Source organism: Phyllostomus discolor, chromosome 3 (genome assembly GCF_004126475.2).
Source record: "Phyllostomus discolor isolate MPI-MPIP mPhyDis1 chromosome 3, mPhyDis1.pri.v3, whole genome shotgun sequence".
NCBI classification, from domain to species: Eukaryota; Metazoa; Chordata; class Mammalia; order Chiroptera; family Phyllostomidae; genus Phyllostomus; species Phyllostomus discolor.
Genome location: NC_040905.2, coordinates 4,856,780 through 4,884,066, shown reverse-complemented (window position 1 = coordinate 4,884,066; position 27,287 = coordinate 4,856,780). Strand labels below are relative to the sequence as shown.

The 27,287-nt window shown below is 41.5% G+C and overlaps 1 protein-coding gene across 1 annotated transcript in view; it reads right to left on the bottom strand.

Annotated features, from left to right (window-relative positions):
- The window catches only part of HCN1 (hyperpolarization activated cyclic nucleotide gated potassium channel 1), a 313,939-nt gene that overhangs the window by 134,877 nt on the left and 151,775 nt on the right, over positions 1–27,287 (bottom strand).

Here is a 27,287-nt window from a genome sequence, read left to right as displayed (position 1 = left end):
TTATCTACCTGGGAGAAGGATGTAATAAAGTACGTAGTGGTAATTTAGATGCAAACATAAATGAATGTGTGTAGTTCAGGGACCAATCTGGTTGTCCCTTGAGCTGTTATAATTCATCATCCACTCTGCCCACCAGCCGCTGAGATTATCAACAGTCCTGCTGAAACCTTGCCCACAGAAGATCTGGATTGAGAAGACCATTTTTTATGGAGCCCATACATCTGTAGGGAGTCATGCTAACCCAGGAAGCAAGCATCTGGTCTAATTTATACACTGCTACAACTTCTTATTGTCTAAGGGCAGCTTGTAGCAAAAAGCTAAGTGCAACTTCATTCAACTTCCTGATCAAGCAGACCATACCACTGATTAATTAATGTTTTCTGGTTTTTTTTTCCATCTGCAAGGTGAACATCCTTGAGCAATAAATTTCTGCCTAAATCAATTATTTAATACCACTTCCTGCAAGCATGACTTCACACCGATATAACATCATAGATGACACCCAGTAATTTGCTAAATGGGTGACTAAGAATGTTGCAGGCATTAAACAGTGACAGCATAAGTAATCTCTTCTGATCTTAAGAATGTGAAGCTTTTGCTTCTGTGTGTTAAATCAGAGAATTAAAATTAATTATTTTCAATCTTCCTAGTGATTTGTCTCAGGGTATAAATAGCGAAAAGGTCATTCTGACCATGAGCAATATGCATTTAAGTGGTGGGGGGAGGGGGGAAGGGGGAGGGGCAAAGGGGGAAAATTGGGACAACTGCTAATAGCGTAAACAAAAATGTTTAACTTTCAAACGTATGATTTTCAGTGGTACTTTTAAGAGTCAACTAAAAATATTAAAATAGAGTCAACTGAAAAAAATTAAAATAAGCTTTCTTTGATTTTACTGTCATCAAAATCTAGACTGCAGATCATGTCGGTGGAAGGCCTGTGCTTTGCATGGTCCATCTCCGGACACCGTGCTGTCTGCGGGACCCCAGCGGGAGGGAGGGTCGCACCACAGACGCCCCGCAGTGTTTTACACCGTGACGGTTCTGGAATTCTGCTCACCTGGCGCCTACTGACTCCAGAGAGGATAGCTAATCAATCAGCTTTCCAAAGCTAAGGAATGCTCTGATGAAAATAATTTGATGTAGGATCCCCAATCCTGCCCTAATATTTGCAAAATTGTTCACCAGATGTTTTTGTAATATTTTCCCACGAGCAATGCATGTTCCCTTCGGTTTCTGAAAGGCCCGATCCCAACATGCTGTAATGGAAGATATTCATAAATCTGCTGAGTTCTTTTCCAATGCTTCCAAACTCTTTCCTAGACACTGGCTCCAGGTGTCTCTCACTCTCATAAACCGCCGATGAAATCAGTGGGCCCAATCAATCCTAAACCATTCAGTCTCCCGTGTTTTACTTAACCGCAAAAATTGTCAAGAGCAGTTTCACACTTTTCATAGCACGCAGTGACCAGTCCTCCGTGTTCGACTTCACAGGCGGGGACCGTTCGTGGGCTAGACTGCTTCTATAACCTCGATATTTATTCTGGGCTGGGAGTACACCCGCGGTGTTCTTTTCAGAGCAACACTAAGGAAGTCAAACGGGCCAGAAAAGCCTCTCTCGACAAAGAACATTCTGATGTTTAAGGTGTAAAACGAGGTTGGATTTTTTGGCTCTCTTTGTGAATCTGCACCTGCATAACCTGACGTATCGTTTAGATGAAGCGTCTGCACACTGTGTGGACAGCAGGGCACAAGAACACCAACGTTAGGCGCTCAGTCTGTTTCACAGCTAACGCACATTTAGGATTCAATAGGTCCTCATCATAATCGATAACAAAATCTATATTTTAAGAGACCTACTGTACCTCCTGCAATTCTTACTTCGACAATGATCCAGGTAATCTAACTAGGCTTTTGGTACCAAGTGTCGATAATACATTATTGGAAGGTGTTACTTGGTATATGAGAGAAAAGCACTCTTCACAGTAATGTCTTCTAACATGGACCAGTGACTGCTGTCTTTGGACTAATCTTGTTAGTCCCCTACTCAGTCTGGGATCTCACTAGGAATGGCCAGCTTGTACCTTTAGGAAAGTCAGCCACCTGGGCCTCTCATCTCCAGGAGCATCTACAAACAGTCCAAACACAACGGCCCACTCCCCAACCCGGCACACCTATTGTCAGAGCCTCATGCTGGTGGGTGCTTTTCTCCTGGATTCTTCTTTCCTTTGTCCCTTCCAAACCTCCCCCTCCATTATCTATTAACGTTCTGCAGCCTCAGCCTTGTCATAACCCCCACCCCCTTTCTGAGCTGTCCCTGAGATGCCTGAGTCCTGCTCACTCTCTCCCCAAAGGTTCAGCCTCTACGGTAGCTTTCTCAGAGAGAGTTGGTTTGGTTCTTTTGCATGTTTAAGCCTCAGGTTCTGATGGAAGTGTCCTCATTTCCCCACCTCCCCTTTGCCACATTCAGATAACTGTTTGTCTAGCTGTATGTAAAAAATCGTTTTCTTTAGTGTTCTTTCTATTTGGCTATTCCACCCATAACTTAACCTCCTTTCTGGCATTTAACAACCTCCTGACGTCCGCCCACCATGCGTCTCCAGTTATTAAGGACTCTGTGTTTTTCCGTTGCCTTTTCTCCACAAAATGTCAACTTCTGATCAATCAAAACAGACATCTTCTACTCCTGAGCTGCTGAAGATTACAGGCGAGAAAACAGGGGATTGTGGCTATGAAAATTTTATAGGATAGCAACCTCCTCTGAGGCCCTCAGCTATGATCTCTTCCTAACACCATGTATTCTATTTTTTCTCTTTCTACTCCCCCGAAAGCCAGGACTGTTCTGTTCAGTTTTAGCGTCAAGTTCTACTTTTTCTGGAGGAAAGTGACATTCTTATGTTTAAATTTCCCCAACTCTGTTCTCCCATTCCTTCAAACAAACTTATATCTACAGCTTTTCTTACTGTTTTTCCCGAAGTCTCCAAAGAATACATGTCTTCTATTCAAAACAAATCCCTACCAGTCTTCTGATAGTAACCTGGACTTTGTCTCCTCCAGGAGCCTGAACAATTAGATCTGAGCTCCTCAGTCTACGGTGAAAATCAGCTCTCTCCTCTATCCAGAGCACACAGAAAAACACTTTTGTAAAATACAGCATAAATGAATTAATAGAAAAATAAAATTAAATGGAAGACATAATATTAGCCTACTGATTAGACCCTTGGATATGGTGGCAAAATCAAAATGCTATAATTACTTGGTTACTTTTTTGTCAGAATCACTAACTTCCAAACTAGCTTTACCCCAAATATTTAGAAATAATAAAATTTTCTCAAATCCTCAAAAGCATTTAAATTGAAAAAGAATCTGCATTTCCTTTCCGGTCCTCTCACTTGAGCTTCTCAGACAACACCCTCCCCACCGGAACCTGGAGACAGAGAGGGAGCCGGCCCGCCCGGGGGCCGCGAGTGCGTCTCTGGCCACAGCTGTGCGTTCACATGCACTCGGGTGCACCATGTGACTCCCGGAAGGGCACACTGTCCTGTCTTCTCCGAGCCTCCTCCCTCTCCCCCTTCACACATACGTGGGGAGCATAAAGACATTTAAGGGTGACTTCATTTCCCCAAGTGGGGGAATAACACACACACACACACACACACACACACACCGATTTTGAACATCCTTTTTTTTTTTAAATCTACAGCCTCGCACAAATGTGTAGGAGGAGCATTTTTTAAAGATTTTTATTTTTATTTATTTTTAGAGAGGGAAGGGAGGGAGAAAGGGAGAGAGAGAAACATCAATGTGCGGTTGCTGGGGGTCATGGCCTGCAACCCAGGCATGTGCCCTGACTGGGAATCGAACCTGCAACACTTTGATTCACAGCCTGAGCTCAATCGACTGAGCTACGCCAGCCAGGGCTTGACCATCCTTTTTGAAATGGCACAAATATCATTTTTAAAAGATTATTTATTTATTTGTTTATTTATTTATTTATTTTTAGAGAGAGGGGAAGGGAGGGAGGAAGAATGGGAGGGAAACATTGATGCGAAAGAGGAACATCAGTTGGCTGCCTCTCCCACGCACCCCAGCCGGGGACTGAGCCCACAACCCAGGCCTGCGCCCCAACCAGGAATCAAACTGGAGAACTTTTGCTTTGTGGGATGGTGCCCAACCAACTGAGCCCCATTCATTGGTCAGGACTGGCACACATATCTTATCATTGAAACTCGAAAGATGTGTGTGATTCCAGGACTTTGCAGTAAACTAAACAACGCTTATATAGTTTAACAACTATAGAGACAAGTATACTACTTATCAGTCATGGCCATTAAAGTACAGCTCATTTGTGCATGTGTTATTTTGATTGTGTCTACATGTTTATTTAACAAATGTATATGTATACATAAAATTTAAAAAGCAATTTTAGATCATTTAGTTGTAAAAACAACTTTGTTACGTTTCTTAACTAGCTTGGCCCTTGACTATTGGACTCTGTGGCTGTTTCATTACTTCGCTACTGTTTAATCTATCAGCCATTTCTAACCACACTTATTTTCACAGGAGATTTTAATTCCATATCCTAACCATTTAGGAAAAGTATGTCTTTAGGCAAAATTGCTCTTTATTTAGCTTTGCTAGTCTGAGGAAAATCAAAGACCATGCATTAGTAAAGAAATAAAAGAATATTGGAAAATATTATAACGTGAATCTTTCAAACACGTTTAGTGGGAAACAGTGCGGGGAGGACCGATCGGGTCGAGTGTGAAAGCGCAGCTGTGGACACTGGGAGGCGCCGTGCCCGCTGGGACAGAGCCGACGCTCCGCAGACATCTCTCACCCGCCGCAGGTATACACCTGGCCGCGAGTCTGCATGAATGGGTCACACACGATGCTCATGAGCACCTCCCTCATCTGTCTTCGAATTTCCACTCGGTATCAGTCGAGCGCCGGGAAATGGCCAGAAACAAATATGCTGATAACAGCTTGCATTTTGTTAACTGAACATACCCAAATCTTCACATCTATTTTAGAAAACTAGAGGGCCTCATTTGAACTTCCACGAGGACAGTGTGGTGGGAAAGAACATCTGTGTGCTGGAGAATGTCCCGGAAAAAGGGAAGAGCGGCTTGGCCCCCACGCTGTGATTTACCTTTGGAAGCAGCTTACACCCTGGGGAAAACAAATCGAGAAGGAATCGTGAACGTGGCTTTACAAAGAAGAGCCTTTGATGGATAAGCACGCTGGAAAAATGGGAATTTCTTAAAATTAAACTATTTAAGATCATTGTGTGTTCTTCTACTACAAATTTCCAATGGCTATAAATGTCGACAATACACACAAATTGTGCAACTACTGGAAGATTTAAATGAGGAATAAGAAACCCATTTTATGATGCATCTTTGGAGCTTCAGTGATGGCTGCGTGAAGGCTGTTTGATGCTGACTACGCACTTAATTGCAGGATGAAGTCAGCACTAAAATATCGATTTAATAAATAGAATTACTTTTTCTGGAACTCTTCTTTGGCAAATCATATCGTGAAACCTCAACGTAGAAATTTTAAAAAAATTTAAATAGAAAATGGAATAACCTTCCTCCTTGTCTAGTACACGGTAGAAAATGGTAATTAAGAAAACAATCAGAAACAGTGTGTGACTGTGTGTGTGTTTGTGCGTGGAAAGAGAAGGTTAAAAAAAGCAAATAACCACATTAGCATTATTTTCTGAATTCTGTAAAGCTTTTGCAAATGAGTTTCAAATGACATTTCCATAATATTGTGTTTTTTTGGAGAGGATTCTGGGATAATCCATTTTAGACATAACATATTGCTAATAATAGTCTCATTTGTATTTTCCTAGTTTCATGTAAATCTTTTGCTCACTCTCTTTTGTGTAACTGCTGTCTCATCAGATTTATAATGTTACATGCTCCAATAAGTACAAATTTAGTTATCTCTGCATTTTGAGCTACAAATAGTATAATTATTTTAGTTTTTGTTACTAGTTCATTTCCTCAGCCTAGAAAATAATCACAAGAACTCATGCTCTTTGAAGGGCAAAAATACACCACACAATGGTATGGAGAAATGTACCTAAACTTTAGTAAGAACAGATATTTTACTCTGGAGACTTCATCTCATCAATTTGTATTTTAAAATTCTTTAAATAATGAATGCTCTTAAAACAGAAAGAAAACTCAGTCTGCAAGCTCTGGTGACTGAACTATCAAACCAAACAAAGCAGAGGATGTTTAAACTCATTTACATATTCTGCAAATTATGTTCCCATAGATAGTATCATATATATTTTTTTCAATAAATATCTATTACATTTCTTTGACATTACCAAGAAAGAATATGCCATATTTTCCATTCCATTCAGATATAATTCAGAAAGATTTTTTGCACTAATCCTCAGTTAACCAAACTATTAAACCATCTCCAGGACATGCATAAAGTTTGTAATATATTTTGTTGGTCTCTTGATAACATATTTTTAAAGTATACCCTAAATATTGTTATGTCTTCTATTTTCTATTAATTCTGTGAGAAAGAATCCATTCTAATGTTTATGGTGTCACATTCATGAACTTGGTTAAATTCACAAGTGATGATAAATGTTAGGCATCTTAACTATTTGGTTTTATTTTTTTATTTAAAGCACTGAAAATTATAGTGTTTGTAGGGTGGTAAAATTCTTAAATGTAGTCATATGCATTTTCATGAAACATTAAATTGCTAGCTATATAATGTATATCTTTTTTACATTTTTAACAATTATTTTGTTAATATTAGGGATAAGTATAGTTAACAGGAAATAAAAAAGGCACTAAATAAATAATTTTGTCATGAGAGAATTAAAAATGTTTTTGTTGGGGAAACGTAAAACTTGAAACCAGCAAACGAGAGTTCTAGTCCTGGCCGTGCGTTACTCAGTTTCCAAAATTTTCCCCTCGCTTTTCCACCAAAAGAAAGGAAATGCAACCAATGATATTCTTCATGTAAAATTCCATAAGAATACCTTATTATGGAACTTTATTTATTTTAGAAATAAATACCATTTCTTAAAAATGAAAATACAGGGGCACCAGCACACACAGAAATGGAAATAAACCAGAGGTAAAACACTATTTCATATAAACCAGTTTCCCTAAACCTTTGTTAAGAAAACAAATCAAATAAATAAAACATAATAGCAAAGCTAATCCTAATGTAAATGTGTGATAAAATAAAATGTAGTAGATAAGTAAAACACTGTTATAGGTGGACGAATTGCACAATGTCTGTCTGCACATCAGGGCTACAAAAGTCACGTGCAAACCAGCACGTGGCCCCGGCTGCCCGCAGGCACCAGGAGCGGCGAGAGAACGGAAAGCCGGCTTCTCAAACAACTGCTCGGATGAAAACAATGCGCCTTCATCATCTGTTGTCCAGGCCGTCAGAATTACATCACACACTGGCATGCCTTCTGGCCGGCCGTGGGAGCCCGTCCAGGTTGAAACGCTCATTTATTTGAGTGGATTTGTGTCGGCGGTGCTTGTTCACTGTCTTGGCAAATGCTTTCCGAAAGAAACTGCTACGTGTGTGCTTTGGGGTATAAAGCGGGGAAAACAGAACCTTGATTCATCATGAATCAACCACACATTGTGACATTTGATAAAACTATAAGTAAAAAAACAAGAAAGAAAAAGTCCTACTACGATTACAATCTCCCAAAAAGAAACTAAAACTTAAAAAATAAACAAGTGTTGGCGAAGTTGCTAGCAACCCCAGAAACCTTTAAAACTCGATCTGTTGGAAAATGTCACGGGATGCCTTCCAAACTAAACATGCACTAGAAGGTTCCACCAGTTCAGATCAATGTGCACCTAGAGATGTGTCAGACCATCTGAAGTGTTGAAAACCCACAATTATCAGAATTTTGGTAAGAACTATATGAACTGACATATATGTGAGGACCCCTAAAAGTAATAAAACTTTTGAATATATTGGGTTTATCGTATCACTAAAAACCTGTTGAATATTGACTCTGTACAGAATGCAATGTTAGGCACTCAAGTTGTTAGTGTTCATGGTCTCACCCCAACTACACACACACACTCACACTCGCTTTCTTCTCCCACGACCCCCCACCCCATAAGCGGGACTCATTTTTCTCTGGATACACTGTGGAGCTACCATGATTGTTGTTGCCTTTCATGCATCTTGTAGCCGCTGCACCTACTCTCCCTTTACAGTTTTATTCCAGGTGGTAGGGGTCTGGGGCAGGACTACCCTCTCTGATCCCTTTAAAAACAGCTTGTCTGATTGAGGAAAAAGGAAAAGGACGCGTGAACATGGACAACAGTGCGGTGATTGCTGGGGGGAGGGGTAAAAGGGGGCTAAATGGTAATGAAAACATATATAATAAAGACTATATATTAAACATAAAAATACATAAAATAACTATTACATAAAATTAGAGAAAGCAGAGAAAAAATCCATTTCATTATATTTATTTTTAAAAAAGCAGCTCGTCGGGTTGCAGAGTTCTCGATTGAAGATCACTTCCTCCAGGTGGATGAAGACGTGACTCCATTCTTTCTAGCATCCAGTGAAGCTGGATCTTCCCATGGACATAGGTTCCATTTATTCGGTAAAAAAGAATGTATGAGGAGTTGTACGTGGGGCTTAGTGAAAAGGGCCTGTATCCCCTCCGTCTGTGTGTGCTGCGGCCGAGCGGGGGGGTGATGGGTAATGACACACAGCAGGGCGGTCCCACTGTCCTCAGATGCACCCGGCCTCCTGCTCAGTCACGCCCTGCACCGCGCCTCTGACTCCCACCCTGAATGCCTCAGGAGGCCCGCTGGGCGGCCACCTCTCCCTCTCCCTCCCTTGGACCTTTCTGTGGCCTGTTCCAGGGAGGGGACTTCTCTCCTGGGTCAGAGGAGGGGATTCCTCTCCTTCTGTGTTGGGTCTCCTAAAACTTCTGAGAATTTTATTGTATCAGAGAGAGCCCCCTGCTCTCATTCCCGTATCTTCTGCAGATGCATTCCTTTACTTGCTTTGATTCCTTAATTGTGCTGGAGGCTTAGAAGGGTCCAAAAGCCCACGTCAGTGTCCTAGCTATCTTGTTATAATGCACCCCCTCCCCGATCATCCGAGTTACGCCCTATTATAGAAAAACTTATACAACTCAAGGTCATAACTTCCTGTGCTTTCTAACTAACCGCTTTGTGTTACATGAGCTGTTGATCTGTTCAAGTGCTAAGAAGTCACCACTTAAATGAGTTTCCAACCTCTAAGTTACTGTCCCCAAATAATTCTCCCCGTAAATCGTTTATATTTATATTTCAAAATAAATTCAGAATTGAGCCCTGGCTGGCGTAGCTCAGTGGATTGAGCGTGGGCTGGGAACCAAAGTGTCACAGGTTCGATTCCCAGTCAGGGCACATGCCTGGGTTGCAGGCCATGACCCCCAGCAACCGTACATTGATGTCTGTCTGTCTGTCTGTCTCTCTATCTCCCCTCCCTTCCCTCCCTAAAAATAAATAAATAAAACCTTTAAAAAATAAATTCAGAATTGCTTTGTCAAGTCCCTCTTCCATTTATGAAATCAACCAGTTTACTTCATTAGGTAATTTGTCTCTATCATTATTTTTTACATTACTAATCGCCTTACATCATCAATCTCCAGTCTCACCTTCCTTGGAAACATAGTCTACTTGGCATCCAGAATTATCATTCTACGGTTCAAACTTGACCATGAAACTTCCCTGCTCAAGCAGTTGTTAGATAGAGAATCTTTCTGATATCCAGATTTCTTGGCCTAATATTAGAAGGGCTTCTGTGACGTGCCCTCTATCATTTCAGTGGCATTTATCACCCTTCTCTGTGGGTGTCCCATGGTTGGGCCACACCACACTCGTGACACCTTTTATGCAACATGATTGATCAGGACCTGGCTCTGTTTGCATATTGTTTTCTCTTGATACAATGGCCTCCCTCCTATCCCTTTGCTGACGGTGACTGTAAAACTTGGCTCAAACATCGCTTCCCCAGCAAAAACTTATCTGATCTCTGCAGAGAGAAATTAAGAGCTTCCTCCTATAGGGCCCAGTCCATAACTCTATAAAAGTGTAGGCACTTAGCCCATGCTTTCAAAACAGAAGTGAACAAGAGAGAAGGAAGGGAGGAAGGGAAGGAGGGAGGGGTGGAGGGAGGGAGGGAGGGAAGAAGGAAAGAAGGAAGGAAGGTAGGTTCTGGCTTAGAAACAAGGGGTGCATTGTTCTAAATGGGAATCTATGGGATTATTACATATTTTTCCAAATGCTCTTTGTGACGATGGAATAGAGATTCTGATTTAAAAAGAATCCTAATCTTTTACCTGCAATGAAATAAATGTACATACTATTCATTCCAGAATATCTGTCATCCTTTGTCATACCCTGGTTACATGGCCAATGTTCATATAGATCATTTTATCATTGTAGTTAATATTTATTCAAGCTTTTTAGCACCAAAACTTCTCTTATCACACCTTTTTTTCTGTCTAGTTTATTTTTTTGGTGTCTTACCATCACTGAACTGTTTTTTGGTTTTGGGGGTTTTTTTTGGCTTGAGATGGCTAGTCTTTGCAAAGTCCTATTTTCTCCCATTTTTTCTCTCTACTCATCATCACTTCCTTATCCAGCCTGACACAAAATCCATTATTCCAATAAATGTTTCATCAGAATTGTCAATTCTCTTCTCTGTTGCATTCTCACGGTGGTAGTCTATTTCAAGACTAACTGTCCACATTCTCGCTCCTTCCTACATTTGAGCGTCTGCATTTTGCCAGAGAACACCCCACAGCAGCACAACCTGCTCGCGGTTCCAACATCAACTAGGCTTTAAACCCTGGTGGGTGAGATGGGCATGTCCCACGAAAGCAGGTACCTGATTCTCCAGGGCAGCTGCTTCAAACTTTTCGAGTCTCCCAAAATCTACCTCCCTTGCCTGCTCACGTCAGTCATGAGAATGTATGTAACTTCCAATTGTACTGAGAACAACATTGTCATTTACAAACATGTCCATCCATCCTTTCTCCTTCTGACGTTGGAGTGAGATGTACTTTTTTGGAGCGTTTTGTACTTTGGAGTGGGATGCCTCTCTGGCATCCCCACGTTTTCTCTGCTTTATCTCGCAACTCCTCAGTGCTCTCTCTTTATCAGTTCTCTCCTGTCTTCCTTGGATTCTTCTCTTCCGTTTTCCCTCTTCAGCATTCAAGCCTGCTTACCTCTCTCCTAATGGGACATTGAACCTATATTCCTCTCAATCCACTTTAATATCCACTTCTCTTCTTAAATATACTAATTTTTTAAAATTCTATCCTTTTTTACCCTACATTTGATTTTTTAAAAGATTTTATTTATTTATTTTTAGAGAGGGAAGGGAGGGAGAAAGAGAGAGAGAGAGAAACATCAATGTGGGTTGCTAGGGGTCATGGCCTGCAATCCAGGCATGTACCCTGACTAGGAATTGAACCTGAGACAGTTTGGTTCGCAGCCCACGCTCAGTCCACTGAGCTATGCCAGCCAGGGCCATCTGATGTTTAAACATCTTTGTAACCTGGTGCTGCCTACCTGTCCACTGAAAATGTCACGATCAACCTGACATCCCTGCACGCTGCTGAATACAGTAAGCAATCTGCACACCTGCTGCATGACCACCTGGTCAATAAGCAATTGCTTGACTGTCCTTACATGGTCACCTGGTTGCATGCATTCCTCTGTAATCATGCACCCCATGTTCTGTTTCTAAGCGTGACTTTCCTTCTTGCTTCTTGTCTCCTCCCATTCCTCTGGTCAGTTTTATGCAGTGCCCTTAAGATGTGCATTCTCTGCTCCCTCAGAGTCCACACAACTCCTTCTCCTTGAGTCACTTCCATGCCCCTAACGTCGACAATGACCTACAATCAGGGGACTCCATTACCTTACCTCACTTCTGCTGAAGATAAGTCTCTTAACTTTAAAACCCATAGTCAAGTCACTCAGGAGATGTCCCAAAATACTTTTTTAGATTTTATTTATTTATTTATTTTTAGAGAGAGAAGGGAGGGAGAGAGAGAGAGAGAAGCATCAATGCGCAGTTGCTGGAGGCCGTGGCCTGCAACCCAGGTATGTGCCCTGACTGGGAATGGAACCTGCGATGCTTTGGTTTGCAGCCCGCGCTCAATCCACTGAGCTACGCCAGCCAGGGCTAGAGATGTCCCAAACTATTAAACTCTGCCACCCTCTACATCCTAGTGGAATGCTGTACAGAGACTAACACATATCAGGCCTCAAGGTAATTTCTCACCAAGGCTGTAGGGCTAGACTTACTCTGTTTCCTCACCTTCCACACTTAATCAGTAACTGCATTCTGTAGATCTCCCTTCCTTTGTAAAAGGTCCTGAATTGCAAAGTCCTTAACTTGGACAATACCCTTCTTCATGTGGGTAATTTCAAAGTTTCCTATGTTTTTATATATCTCTGGATTTGCTCTCCTCCACCCTGCAAGTAAAGTTTTTCTTTTTTCTAAAACACAAATATGATGATGCTACTTTCCTGGTTAAAAATCTCCAACAATACTCCATTAAATCCAAGATAAAGGTCAAAATGCCAAGTGTAACATACAAGGCTCTGCATAACCTGACCTCTCCTTATCTCTCGTCTTATCTACATCCCTTTCTCTCAGCCTCCACATTATGAAATTTTATGATTCTCTCTTCCTGTTCTCTCCATTAAAATATAAACTTAATGGGGAGGATCATATCTAACTCTCAATCTCTCAAGATCTTTGGCACAAGGCTAATTGTGATAAACATATGGTGAATAGTTGGATAAAGATGTGTGAAATCTATCACTTGTTAATATTAATTCAATTTCATATTTGCAATTGAATTAATTTCAATTAATTCAAGAAGCATACAACCTCCCCCAAGAACTTTCTATATGTAAAATAAATGCTTGCAAAGATTGCCATTCAGGTGCCAATTACTAAAAAACAAGAAAGCAATTCTGAGGAAAAAGAAGGAAGCCAGAGGTATCACACTATCTGACTTCAAACTATACAACCGATCTGTGAAAATAAAAACAGCATGGTTTTGGCAGAACAACAGATACACAGACCAATGGAACAAAATTGAGATCCTAGAAATAAAACCACAGGTATATGGGCAAATCATTTCTGACAAAGGAGCTAAAACCATACAATGGATAAAAGAAAGCCTCTTTAATAAATGATGTTGGGAAAATTGAAAAGCCACATAAAAAATAATGAAACTAGATTATAGGTTTTTGCCATGCACAAAAATTAATTCAGAAATCTAAATGATCTCAGTGACTACAAGGTGGGGGAAAATAGATTTATAATTGTAAGTACATAAAATGCAGAGTTTATTCTTGTATTATTATTTATTAATTATTGTCTCATTTTCCATACACACAACACCTATTTTTGTCCCATCCTGTATTTGTCTTCCAGTTAACTCTAGCAGAAACTAATTGAGCTCTGGCTGGTGTGGCTCAGTGGATTGAGTGCCGGCCTGTGAACCAAAGGGTTGCTGGTTCAATTCCTAGTCAGGGCACATGCCTGGGCTGCAGGCCAAGTCCTCAACAAGGGGTGCACAAAAAGCAACCACACACTGATGTTTCTCTCCCTTTCTTTCTCCCTCCCTTGCCCTCTCTCTAAAAGTAAATAAATAAAATCTTAAAAAAAGGAACTAATCAAAATGTTTCTTTATTTTTTAGTATCAATAATGTTATAGTGGCTTGCATAATAAGTACATAAAATAATCTAACGATAAATTAAATTTTGATTATACAGAATGAGTGTATGAAAACAGTTTTAATTATTTTTATGGTCATTGTCACATGTTCTATAACCATACAATTGTTATGAAATACACCTTGTTTTCTAGGTTCAGAATGCATGCTGCACTTGCAAACATTTAGAAACAAATATTTTCTGATTTGAGAGAGACAGAGAGAGATTGCTTTGTTGTTCCACTTATTTATGCACTCACTGATTGATTCTTATATGTGCTGTGACTGGGGATCAAACCCACAACCTTGGCATATTCAGACTGTGCTCTAACCAACTGAGCTGGCTAGCCAGCACCAGTATTTTTAAAATATTGCAGGAATGGAAATATTCTTTTTAATGATGGTGCAAACTGTTTTGAGTTTTTTGGATTATTTTAAATTAACCAAAATATTGGTCTCCTCTGATACTGAATTTGATAACATGAACTCCACTGTGTTTTCAAGTGCATTTTCCAGATCCCTTATTGATTTGAGCTTACAGGCTAACCCTTGCCTGAGCCAAAATACACTCTAGAAAAGGGGAAATGTGGATGTATTTCTATTGAGTTGGTGCAATTTAAAGTCAATAGAATTCAGTGTTTCTGACAAGTCCTAAATAGAGAGTCTAAAAGGTTATATCATTATTATCTGGGCTTTCACCCAGAATTCAAACTCACAAGTCACTGTCATGTTTTCTGCTAAATTCAGCATCGATTCTGGCCTCCATATTACTTCATTCTTTTGGTAAATGTATGTGGTACAAGGGTTGATAGAAGATAACTGTGTATTATGCTTCATAGTTTATTTAGAGAAACATGCATTTTCATTTAAGAACAACAAGGGTGAAAAGTTTTGTATCTAACCTCTATGATTATATTTCTCTAATCCCTTTTTCTCGTTCTCATCAAAAAGAATCAGCATTTCCTAAAGGGGGAAAAAGTACATTCAAGGGCCCAACTTCTGGGTCACATATACAGCATGACAGGAATCCTAACACTTCTCAGGATTAAATTTTAACAAGCATATTTACAAAGCGTTTCTGTTTAAGAGCAGCAGGTGGGAAAAGCTGCGGGACAACATTTTCCCCTGAGGGGACAGGAGCGGTCTCAAGGTCCCTATAGTCACGATCCATGCCTCATGTTCTCCTGAGCGTTGTCCCACCTTTGTGACTATCCACCAGCCAACCTCCTAGATGAGCAGAGAGGATGGATGGGACTGTGTCCCTCCCCACAAGTTCACGGTCAACCCCTGGCCCCCAATGTGACGAGATGTGGAGACGGGGCCTGTGGCGGGTGTTTAGGTCCAGAGAGCCGAGCCCTCCTGGAGGGAGTAGTGCCCTTGCAGGGGCAAACCAGAGGGCGTGCTCTCCTCTCTGCCATGTGAGGGGGCAGCAAGAACATGGTCATCGGTGAGCGGACATCACATCTGCCAGCTCTTTGATCTTGAACTTCCCAGCCCCCGCAGTTTGAGAAATGAATGTGTTGTTTAAGCCACTCAGTCTACAGTACTGTGTTGTAGCAGCCTGGGCTGACGAGAACTTGGCGGTATTAATTCCACTGCTAATTTTCAAATCAGAAGAGGCATGTTCAATGAGCACATTTGAATAAACAATATATGGATAAAATAAATCATGCCGCTTTAAATATTTACCTGCCATGTTGTCAATGAGACTTTACGGTGAAACCATTATGGAGTGGTGTCTAATAAAACCAGTATTAATTGACTAGCATGTATTAGTGTGAAATATGTATGTTTTTAAGTATATATAAAATTACTTGAATTTTATATATACTTAAGAAGAGGGAAGAAGAAGGAGAAGGAAAAGGTGCACCTAATTTTATATGTGTGTATAAATGGAGAAATCAATACTTACATTTTTATAGTCTTTCCATGAATAATACATATTGGCTTTTCCCCCATAGAAATGAATGTATTATTTATGGCTGTTATAGATCTTCTTCTGCACATATGAATGACATTTAAAGTCTCTATATTAAAATATTGTAGGTCAGGTTATAATTGCTAATATATCTAAAATATCTGCCTCTTAATTCATTACATGCACTGACGTTCACCCCACCCACCTGCTCTGACTGAACAGCTCATGAACCGTCTTCAGCACTGCTTACAGTGTCGTCCCGGACCCCACCTCCAAGAGAAGGAAGAACAAGGATGACCTGCCCCCGGCACCGCACACAGGACCCTGATTGTCCAACCGCCTCCTCCCTTCCCAGGTTCCTTCCTCACCATTCCAGATGTCAGTCACCTGAAGAAACCCCTACAGCTGGCTTCATTCACAGTACGATTGCTTTGTGAGGTCACTGGAGTCTGGAAACGGGGATGATTTCAACACTAATCTATTTGTTACCTACTTCAAAGAGGAGATTCAAGGTCGCTTAGGACGCTTGGCTAGGTACTGATGAAGCGCCGGTGATTGAGTTCAGCACGATCCCAGAAACATGGATTCCCATGTAAGATAAACTGTTGTTCCACTTTATTAATTTGGTTCAAGCAAGCGAATGCCAAAACAGCCCTAGGAAAATTTACGGAGAAAGGAAGAGCAAACACCTAGGTGAGGGGAGCACGCAGGACTGCGGGCAGGTAAGAAGCCTGGGGCACAACTGAGGTGACAGGCTGCGGTCTCTAGAAGGTGGCAGGCAGCCGGGAGGTGGCTGTGAACCTGGTGTGCCCGCAGGTCACAAAATCAAGGAGGAGCCGAAGCTCAGAGGAAGAATGACGGCAGGAGTCAGCGTCAGCTCTGGCATGCCCTCTGCAGCAGGAGCCAGCGCGCACAATGGCTGCAGCCCAGCCTAGTATTTCCATAGTGAAGTCAGGCATCACAATGTTTAGTGGTGTCACGATTGAAGAGGTTTACTATTTAAATAAAGATTTCAAATCTTTTACTGCTATTTGTACAAGATAGTTTTTAGAATGATTATTCGTAGCATGGCATTGAAGCTGTTAAGGGTAGGTCAAGTATCCATCCCTCAAAAGCACATGCACCTTTCACAAAAATCGAAGAATACAACCTCCCCAAGAACTGTGGGCAAGTTGGAGAGAACGTTCCATCCTTCGGGGGGAGGGGAAGGCCAAGGGTACACAGGAGCCACACACATCAGGCCGCTGTGGGTGCTTGCGGGGCGCTGGCTGCGGGCACTTGAGGGGCGGGGCTCACCTGGGTGACCTGAATCCCTACCATCGATCCCGTTCACGAAGACCAAGCTCAGGCCTGTGAGGCCAGAACGTGCTTAGGCCAGCGGCGAGGGGTCCCTGAAGGCGGCCCTCGTTCTTCACAGTCGTACAGCCCCAGGCAGGGAGGTGAGTGAGTGCGCATGTCCAAATGCCACCGTCCCCTAACTGCCACCGTCCTCCACAGCAGCGGGGACATCCCACTTGTTTCTTTTTTTAAAGGTAGGAAGGATGGAAGCCGCAGAGAATAAAGGCCTTGGCCATCACAATGCTAACACACCAGGGCCAGTATCCGTCAGGCCCTGGAGTGCGCTCCCCGTCACCTCGGCCGGGCCTCGAGCTGTGCAACCGGCTGGTCCTTCCAAGTGAGGGCGACTGTGAGGTCTGTGCATCTCCGTGCCTGCCTGTGCGTGTGTGCTTGTCTCTGTTCTTGTTTCCACACATTTGCAATATACCTGTTTATCTTAGCCATCCCTGGCCATCTTGAATAACAAAGAAAAATTTTGGTTTCTATTTATATTTTGCTGAGACAAGTTTAAATTAATAGAAAATCCTTCATTTAAATGTCTCACCATGCTTTTACCCAGGATCAAAGCAATAAATTACAGAAGGGAAAGGACACATTAACACAGTTTTGAATTGAAACCTAGTTTTAAAAAATACATATTCGGTCTTTGAAGTATCCGATGTGTGGTGATTGTTGGGGAGAGGGGTGGGTGGTGGCGGGAGAGGGTATTGGAGGGATAAATGGTGATAAAATACAATAAAAATAATGTAAAAATGCGCCAACCCTAGTGATTGTCAAACTATCCATCAACATTTATTAAAATATATAAAAACTTTTCATTTAACTTCATAGAAAAAGGCTAAGTGTTTTGCAATTCAAGTAGAGAATGTATTTTCAGTAGAAAAGTCACGTCCTACTTGTCATGATAAAAGACTATTAAAGAAAGGCAAACACGTTTTTCACTGTGACGTATGATGTAAAATATGCACACCAGAATGTGCTCTAAGGCATGACTCCATTTAAGTTTAAATCGTATCAACATCCCTCTAGAGAAAGACCATGCAATGCTACATTTAAAAATAATTTCATGCTCTTAAGCAGTTTTGTCTTAATTTTTAGCTACTTACATTGACCATGAAAACTTGTCCTTAAATCTATTATACTAAATCTCTTGTACTAAAACTAGAATAAAATAACAACAGTTTAGGATATGACAGCTAGTGGAGGGGGTTTTGGGGGCGGAAGGATCGAGCAAAAAGGATAAAACACTCATGGATACGGACAACAGGGTGGTGATTGCTGGGGGGAGGGAGGGATAAGGGGACCAAACGGTAATGGAAAAAATACAATAAAGATTAAATTAAAAAATAGGACATAATGCCCTGGCTGGTGTAGCTCAGTGGATTGAGTGCTGGCCTATGAACCAAAGGGTCGGTGGTTCGATGCCCAGTCAGGGCATATGCCTGGGTTGTGGGTCAGGTCCCCAGTGCGGGCCATGTGAGAGGCAACCACACACTGATGTTTCTCTCCCTCTTTTTCTCTTTCCCTTCCCCTCTCTCTAAAAATAAAGAAATAAAATAAAATAAATAAATCAAATTTAAAAAATAGGACATAATAATAGAAATGGCTTATGAGGTATCCCATGTATTCCATTATGGATATTATGTATACATATAAATATATTTATATCATATATCATCTATTTCTCCCTAATGGCAAAGGCAACAGCTATAAATTAGAATGTACGGAAGCCATAATTATATTTTTCAGCGAAACAGCTTTTTTCTTTATTCAGCAGAAAAACACTTTAAACTTACATAAAAAATATAAGCTGGAACCACAAAGTAGCTTTTCACTACACTTAATAACAGAGTCTTACTCCTCCTAGCAGACTTCTGTATGAACAGTTTGGAAAGGGACGAAGCTGTCACACCCTCAAACAGAAACGGAGTTTTCAAATGCCACGTCTCTGCGTCCAGGACGAGCTGAGAAACAGAAACAATAAACACGGCTCACGGTGACTCACAGCCACGCCACCACTTATTTTTTAAGACTGCTTCAAAATATCTCGTCATCTCAGCATTCTTTTTAGAAACGCTTTCACGTGGCCATGGTTGCTTCAGAATGTCTTGACCCTTTCTTCACCTTCTCTACTTTTGTCTGACTCCTTTACAAATGTAGATCTCAAGACAGCCTTCATTCCTTCTAGAAACCTTTCCCCGTGGCCCTTGGGGTGATGACATCGGAAATCCTCCCTTCACATTCCACATCGCCCTTGGACTTTGTCTTCTCACTCACCAGGCTGAGGCACAGCTGCCGGTCTGACCCCTTCTTTAGACCGTGTGCTCCATGTACAGAAAAACTACGGTTTGCTTTTCATTGTAATGCCCCGTTCTTTTCAGGTGTTGTTAGCTTTGCATAGAGCTCAGTAAATACTTGTGAAATTAAAAATATGAATGTAAACAAATCTGCAGCATAGTAGGTCTAGCTGATTCCACTCCATCCTATTTCTGGGACACATTTCTAACCACCCTGAGGTATACTCACATGAGCCATTGTTAACACATGGGGACCTGGCGTCCAATCTCATTCAAAATCTTATCACCTAGTAAAAGTCACCCCTGTGTCAATGACAGCCCTGCATATGACATCATCATTTCTCAAAGCTAATGAAAACATTTGTTCCAGGAACAGAAAACCTCTGTGTTTTATCACTTTACTGAGATGAGTTGGGATTTAAGCAAAAGAGAGAGGCACAGGTAGACTATCATATCACTATTGCTCAAGGCCATGGGCACGGGCACATGGTTCATGGAGTGAATCTTTAGGAAAACAATGCAGTCATGAAGGATGGTGACCTAATGTTGATCTACAGAAGAAACATCAAAAGGAAGCACCTGAAGTGTCCGCTGAGAAATAACAAGACAAAGCCACAACTGCATCTTTGAAAGTCAAACAAAAGCAGGCCTTGTACAAAGAGCAGAAAGGAGAAAAGGTAGGGCAAAAGATAAAAACCCTTAGATTTGTTGACAAGCAGGTCAACAAACCTGGTAATAAATTGTTATGAAGCTAGCAGAGGCAATAAAAGAAAGTAGAGGAGAAATTATTAGAAAAATAGCAATGAAACTTTAGTCAGATAGTTTTTTAAATTAAGGAGATAATGTGATTTGTGTGAAAAATATATTACAAATATACAAGGAAATCACTAACATCTAAATAGAAAGTTATGCAAAGGTTACAAACATTTCATGAAAGAAAAATAAATTTTGCTGATTATATAAATAATTTTCAATCTTGGAGTACAATTACAAACAATTTTTAAATGAGATATCACTGGGCTGGCATAGCTCAGTGGATTGAGCATGGGCTGCAAACCAAAGCATTGTAGGTTCAATTCCCAGTCTGGGCACATGCCTGGGTTGCAGGCCACGGCCCCCAGCAACCGCACATTGATGTTTCTCTCTCTCTCTTTCTCCCTCCCTTCCCTCTCTAAAAAGAAATAAATCAAATCTTTTAAAAAATGAGATATCAGTCATCACCAATAATATTGGTTAATTTGGATTTTTCTTTCTACTGAGGAGGTGGAAAAATGAACTCATTCACTATTGGTTGGAATATAAATTGATACAGCATTTACATAGAAATCAACAATGCATCGGTATTTCAAAATATTCAACACACCTTGAAAGAATGAGTTAATATGTAAGCCCAAGCTCTGTAAAAATACTCAGAGCTATAATCAAATATGTAAAGGTATGCCTTGTTTGTTTTATTGTGTTATGCCTTACTGTACTTCAAAGATACTGCATTGTTTACCAATTGAAGGGCAAGATCCTCCACCAGCAAAACATCACAACCTGCCGAAGCCCCAGTTGATGGGTAGCATTTTTTAGCAATAGGGTATTTTCTTCATTAAGGTAGGCACATTGCTTTTTTTAGATGTAATGCTAATGTACACTCAGTAGACTACAGTGTAGTGTGATCAAACTTGGATATACACTAGGAAACCAAAACCTCTATATGACGCCCCTGCAGTGTTTGGAGCCGAACCCGTGCTACCCCCCAGGTGTGCCTGTATGTGCGGTGGCCCCTGGGTATCCGCAGGAGGGCAAGAGTGTCTGTTCTATGACCCACCACATAGACATCAAACCCACAGGTGCCCGGGTCTCTTCTAGGAAATGCAGTAGTGTTTACAGATAACCTACGGACATCCTCCCATAACCGTTGAATCATCTACAGACTACTCATGCCTAATATGACATAAATGCCACAGAAATAGCTGTTATATTGTTTTGTTTAGGAATAAAGATGGAAAGGAGAGTCTATATACGTTCAGCACAGATACGACCATCGCAGACACGACTACACAGGACACGTCAGCAACAATGTGCCTTTTTTTTTTCCGATACTTTTTGATCCACGGTTGGTTGCATCCAATCTGAGGATGCAGAACCCACGGACTGGCTCTCAGGATGCATCCGTGAACAAAACAAAGGTTTCCCCTTTCAAAAGCTTATTTTCTAACGGTGAGGAAAGGAGCATGTAGACGATGCAAAGTAAACAAAGTAAACGCGTAAGTTACACAGTACATTAGAAAGAAGACTCTAAGTTTTACAGCCAAAAATGGAAGACTGGGGTCACATCAGGGAATACCAGTGGCTTGGCTGGAGTGGGGCTGCGGCTGGCCCTTGCCATATAATCCGGGACTGTCTGGGTGGATGGGCCGCACTGAGCAAAGGCCAGAGTAGGGCCGTGGAGTTACTGAGAACAGTGTCAGTGATTCTGAAAGAAAAGAATCACGGTGAGAAAGAATGTAAGGGCCCTAGTGTGGATGCCCAGCTGGCGTGTTAGAAAACTGCTAGATGACTGGTGTGGCTGGGTTGGAGAAAGTCTGAGAGTTTTTCTAGAACATAAAGTCAAGGAAGTAATGTTTGCACAGGGTGTATGTCTGTCAGTTTTGTGGGGCAAAGCAAGACCCTGACTCAGGCCTAAAACTTAGCGAATCCACGTGGTGGTGAGGATGGACCCCGAGGGGTAAGGGAGACCAGGGAGCCCTGCAGCGAGGTCAAAATCGGGGAGGGAGGGACCCTGGTGTGTTCGGGGCTCCTCAAGAAACTCAGCGTCCAGTATCCTAACGCAGAGTAATGAAAAGGGGAGGGACTCGGGGGAGGATGGGCTGAGATGGAAGACAATATTATAAGCTGACAATATACATGGCCTTGAAAGCCTTGCTCAGGAAAATGAGAGCCTTCTCTGATGAGTTTTAAACAGGGGAATAAAATAGGCACACATGGATTTTTCAAATACGGTCCTTTAACGACACTGGAGAACGATTTGTAAGGGAGAAAATACAGCTGAAATGAAACTGATGTTCACAAATCCAAGCAAAATCGTAAAATAGTAATGGTAAGAATAAGAGGGAATAACAGAGGAAGAAGAAGAAAGGGAATGGGGGTGGGGGGAGGAGAGCGAGGCGGGTTCCCGTGTCTCTGGTGGGTCTCCCTCCCTCCCTCCCCGACAGTACGCAGAGGCTCAGGGCGTGGCTCTGGAATCAGAGCCGGTGGGAATCCCCCTGTGCCTGTTACTAACTGTGTCTTCAAGCAATTTCCACTCAGAGTCTCTGTGTCCGTATTCATGAAGCAGGGGTCATGAGGTTACCTATTGTGAAGTGTCACATGGAGGATTAATTGAGGCCCTCCAGGAAAGTGAAGGTAAGCATTTGATAGAAACTCAATGAAAGATCTTAGTTAGAATTGCTGTTGTTTCTGTTTTCCCTCCAGTTCTTCCGAACTGGGAAGCATCTCTCTCGTCTCGTCATCAGTCATTTGCTAAATTACTCTAAATCCACTAGCATCAGGGATCTGGGAAAGATGAAGAAAAGGACAAGCTCTGGCTGGCGTAGCTCAGTGGATTGAGTGCGGGCTGTGAACCAAAGTGTAGCAGGTTCGATTCCCAGTCAGGGTACATGCCTGGGTTGCAGGCCATGATCCCAAGCAACCACACATTGATACACATTGATGCTTCTCTCTCTCTCTCTCTCTCTCTCTCTCTCTCTCTCTCTCTCCCCCTCCCCCTCCCTTCCCTCTCTAAAAATAAATAAATAAAATCTTTAAAAAGAAAAAGAAAAAAGAAAAGGACAAAAGTGGACTTGGGAGCGTTCCAGGGATCTGCCGCTCTTCCGGGCAGGGGCTGAGATGTCTGGAATGAGGAGGTACACAGGTTGGCAAACAGCCGAAGCCCCAAGCCACAGGAAAAGGGGCTCCAAGCTCCTCCCTGACGATCTGGGTCTACCCAGTTTTTCCATGTGGCCTGGAGGCACGCCCTCAGTTTCCCATAAAAGTCTTTGTTTCTGCAGCTGCCAACACTCTGTATGCCTCTCTCCCCCATCAAGAAACTTCTGTGCTTGCACCCCCATAGAAAGTCCGGACGTGACACTGTGAAGCAGTATCAGACGAGGACACATCTGAAAGAAAGCTCTCCACAACACTGCTGGAGGGAGGGGCGTCCCTAACGCCGAGACCTTCAGGGACTCCCAGAGGGGTTTCCACTCCTCACCCGCCCTGTGCCCCAGAGTCTCTGAAGCTCTATTCTATACAAACCCCGATGATGTTCTTCCACAAGCCAAGCTCTGAACATTACTGGTGTTTGCACACCGTCCCTGAGCTAAGGCACAGCCATATAGAAGCTACTAGCTCCGTTTACTGAAACATGTTTAGATAATTGATCTAGTTTAAACATGAGAAGTGTGGTAGAAACTCCTGGTTGCCTATGCAATCTCCCCTTGCCACCCTTTCTTCCTTAAAGAAACGCTATTTGAATAGTGCCAAAATGCTTCTAGCTATAAATGACATTTGCCATGCTTCCTTAAAGAGAGGAGTCAGCGATAAGTACAAACAGAAGTAACTAACTTGAAGAAGGGCGGGGGAGTCACTCAAAGAGGGGGGTCATCTTTTGCCCTTCCCCTTCTTCCTTTTAAAATGAGGATAGGAAGGTGAGGGCTCCACGAGCTATATTGTGACTATAATGTCACCTTAATAATGGAAGCCCAGCGCTAGGAAGGGTGGAACAGAGAACAAGAATTAGCCTGTGTCCCTGAGGATCAGGGACCTGCCAGGTAGCCTCTGGACGCCACTTGTCCTTTTGGGTCAGTGATACTAACAGCTGAGTCTCTCCCAACGGATACAGAACGTACACGGTCACTGTGTTATCACTTTAAAAAAAGAGATCAGCAAGCGTTCGCAGTCAAGGTGAACACCAACGTGTAGTTCAGAAGCAGCGTCGGTCCAGAGCCCGGGCTCACTCACGCGGGGCGAGCGGCAGCGCCGTCGGCCCAGAAACCGGCAGGAGAGAGCTGCTCTCCAGGTCTGAACACCTTGGCTATGTAGGGCACAGGTGGCAGCCAGGCAGCCAGAAGGCCGGCCTTCTGAGTCACGGCCAAAACTCCATTTGGGTAAACTCATTACCCATACACGTGCCCTCATTTCCTGGCAGATTTCACTCAGATACGGTAGCCCTCTGCTCAGCTTCCTCATGTTATCACTTATTGCATTTGCTAATGGAAAAAAGAAAAACTGTTCTAGGAAAATATCCAACAGCAGTTGATTGGTGTGTACTGCGAGGCAGGCTGTAAAAGAATTCGTTTAAATTAGCTCCGACCTTACATCACGTGAATGTCCCCCATGCACACATTATTCTGGTTCCCTTTACTTAGGCGTATTTTATGCAGCATTAAACACTGAGTGAAAAATATGTGCCCTGGCTGGCATAGCTCAGTGGGTTGAGCGCGGGCTGCAAACCAAAGTGTCGCAGGTTTGATTCCCAGTCAGGGTACATGGCTGGGTTGCAGGCCATGACCCCCAGCAACCGCACATTGATGTTTCTCTCTCTCTGTCTCTCTCTCCCTCTCCCTTCCCCCTCTGAAAATAAATAAATAAAAAATAAAATAAAAACACAAAACTATGGAACATTTATATTTAAAAAAAAGAAAAATATGTTCTTTTCCTCTCCTTATCACTTTCCAAGCTTTCTGATTTGTCTTCTGTTTTTTTTTTTTTGAGGATGCATAATTAAAAATCTTGCAACATTACTAAGACAAATAGTGAAAGGATAGAAAACTAAGAAAGTGAGATTTTTGCTTTATTAAAATTATTACTAAGCAATAAAACTATTTTCATCTTGTTTGGATTATTACAAATAATTTCTGTTTTTTTTTAATTCCCAATAATTTGTATAATAGATAAGTACTTACGTGCTCAGAAGTAGGTTTGGAAATTATGCTCCTACATGGATTTTGTAATACGAATAATTGTAGCTATTATGTACTATATATTAATTGGTAAGTGCTTATACTTTTAACCCTCAAAAAAGCCCCAAAGTTGGTATTATCCAGTGACTTCCATTTCACAGAAGAGCAAACGATGGTTCATAAAAGCTTTAGCAAGCTCAACAAAATAGGGCCATATTCTAAGCCCATTCTGCCCAGTGCTAAAACCTTGATTTTCAACCAGCACACCAGGGAAAGAGAGAGGACTATTCTCCTGCTACAATCAGATATGAGACAAATGTTACACATGATGTTGAACACAGGAGACGGCCCTCAGGGTTGTACCCAGAACTGTGCACCCCCAGCTCCCCACCCTCACGCTGGGAATCACTCATTCTCCCTCAGTGACGACACAAAGAAATTTCAAGGTGAATGAATTTTGAAGCCATTCAATAGAATGGATAACAAACCCATTTGAAAATAAAATGAAGCACTGACAAATAAATGGTGAAGAATCATTATCTTAATTTCTTAACAAAATCCGTAATGTGTAATGTACGTGAGCTATTTTAGAGTTATTGTAAAGGTGTATTATTTTAAGAAATGAGAGAGGAAATTAATACGTACATATTTTAAATCTTTATGAGCTTTTAAAAGTTAAGAGATAATTCACATACATCCTCACCTATGAAGCTGATAATAGTAACCAAGCCATCTCTTTTGGTTGGCAAAGCAATGTTCACAGTAGCCTAGTTATTTAACATTCAGTCTCTACTGCCTAATTTTTTTGAAGATTTTATTTATTTATTTTTAGAGAGGGAAGGGAGAGAGGGAGGGAGAGAGAGAGAGAGAGAGAGAGAGAGAGAGAGAGAGAGAGAGAGAAACATCAATGTGCGGTTGCTGGGGGTTATGGCCTGCAACCCAGGCACGTACCCTGGCTGGGAATCGAACCTGGGACACTTTGGTTCCCAGCCTGTGCTCAATCCACAGAGCTATGCCAGCCAGAGCTTCTACTGCCTAATTTTAATGAGTGTTTCTTCTGTTTCCATTAGTGGTCTGTAACTCACCAAGCATGTAGTATCCCCTTTTCCAGTAGTGGTTTCTTGCTCTCTTAGGCTGTACGATTGTAAAGATATATTAAATCTTTAAACATTCCTAATGCCAACACAAGCTGAAAGAGTAATGTCACTGTATTAACAACTTTAGATCACTGTCAACAATGTAATCAACAATAATTTGGGGTAATACAAATGTTTCTGATTAATATACTTAAACTGAAAATCTAGTATATAAACTCAATATATATTTAAGAATTTGAAAATGGGGAGCATGTGTTTTTTTTGCCGTGCTCTGCACTTGGCGAGTTTATACGTGAATAAAAGTTTTATGCGGTGGCTCACACTCAGGCTTTCTTAAGAATATGTCTTGTTCAATATCACAGGCATCTTTGAGAACAGCATTGTGCATTTAAAAGGTCAGTAAGATGACAGAAATGGTGCAGAGTAACTCCTGTATATTCTTTTAGTTGGAGCAAAGTGCCCCAGTCACAAGTTTTGATACTGCTGGGCTCCTGCCAAATTAAAAGGATATTCTATCAGAACTTTATCCTAATGTGAGCATCACAAAGATGAAAATCCATGGTCATAAGTCACTTTTCAAAGGTTGCATGCTCAAGGACATTTTCTGATTTTTATTACTCCTAAGAATATAGACAAAATGTTTTTGTTCTAATTTTTAATGATTTAAACATTTTTTATATTTCCTGGTAAGCCAAGAATATTATTATGAAGCAGTATGTTACTTAATAAAGTTTGAAGAAAAATGCAGTGAAACTTAGACAAAGTTTTCACTGGACAAAAATACTTAATTTCTCCATGTCACAGAATTTCACCTCTATCACAGGGCAGAGGCTGTTTCTATTCTGTTGTAACACAAAGACAACGGTACAAGTCACTTGTTCTTTCATTGAGTTCTGAATGATATTGTTTTAAAATATATATGACATTTCTGTATTTTCTTTTTTAAA